The 1300-nt window shown below is 37.4% G+C and overlaps 1 pseudogene; it reads right to left on the reverse strand.

Annotated features, from left to right (window-relative positions):
* Nucleotides 1-666: 666 nt before the first annotated feature.
* LOC122067529 lies at nt 667-844 on the reverse strand (annotated as a pseudogene).
* Nucleotides 845-1300: the final 456 nt, after the last annotated feature.

Consider the following 1300-nt stretch of genomic DNA (forward strand, 5'->3'; position numbering starts at 1 on the left):
TCTAGAGATCATAAAAAATGGAGAATAATATCAGTGATTCCTAATGAGATGGTTTTATTAGTGTTATGGATCTTGTCAATGTCATGAGCTCATCTAAGGCTTCCTACTTTAGAAAGCAACCTAGAATATAGAACTATGATGGATTTTATGGTTTTATTTCTTGCAAACTTTCATGTAAGTTTCCCAAAATAACAACTGAGAATTTATGATGACCAAATAAACAAGTGTCAATATAGTTTAACGCCATCAACAAACCAGAATATAGTAACAAAACTAATGGTCTATTAGCTAAAACCTCCAAAATAATTTAAAAAAAAAAGACCATCAAAATACATCACTACAAGATCCACAATAAAAGTATTTGAGTTGATGAGTACAAGTACAGATTACATTCATGCTAGGGTTTAGATCTTCTCCAGTCTGGGGTGGTTGGAGAGGGACCGTCCATAGTTTTGTGTCTATTTCTCTTCTGAATTTTGTTTCCTATTTTATCTCCCTTGTTTTCTTTTTCTCTTTCCTGCTTTGTGTTTGTCTCTCTCTCACTGGTCCCTCTTAGGTCACCACTCAACTGGAGAGGAACTAAATTCTGCATACCATGGCATCCATGCACATCCCCATGTGACGTCTTCAGAAATATTGTGTCTAAACATGTACCTACACCAGCGGGGAGAGTTGTTTTTTCTTTTTTTTCTTTTAAGAAAAAAAAAATTCATTAATGTGAGGAGGATCCCATCTTTCAATCGATTGCGGTATCCGTCTGGAATTCCCCACCTAATTAGTTTTTTATTAAACTGATAGGAATAGATACAACACTTGATCTTAGCCAAAAGGCCGAGAAAGATATCTCACTTAATTAGTTTGAAAAACAAAGAAGTTGGACTTGAATTCGAGGAGCCCACAAGTCTTTTTTGCAGGTATTCCTACAAGGTTACCTATTTTCAACGAATGTATTTGTTGGAGAAAGTTTTCCATCACTTCAACACTTTTAATTGCTCTAATCCCTTTCCTGATCCTTACCCAAAAAGCTCATACAATGGTTGACAATCTTGCTCCTCTTTTCTCCCTCTTGTGTCTTCTTCTTCTTCCTCTCTACCCCTTTCCTGCGTCCGCTCAAACTTACAATAATGTGAGCTTGGGTAAATCTCTCTCTGCCGGCGGCAGCACCTCTTCATGGCTTTCACCTTCAGGTGAATTTGCGCTTGGGTTCCAAGCCATCAACAATACGGATGCCTTCTTGCTTGCCATCTGGTATGAGAAAATACCTGAGAAGACTGTAGTTTGGTATGCAAATGGAGATAAT

Source organism: Macadamia integrifolia, unplaced genomic scaffold (genome assembly GCF_013358625.1).
Source record: "Macadamia integrifolia cultivar HAES 741 unplaced genomic scaffold, SCU_Mint_v3 scaffold2959, whole genome shotgun sequence".
Taxonomy (NCBI): Eukaryota; Viridiplantae; Streptophyta; class Magnoliopsida; order Proteales; family Proteaceae; genus Macadamia; species Macadamia integrifolia.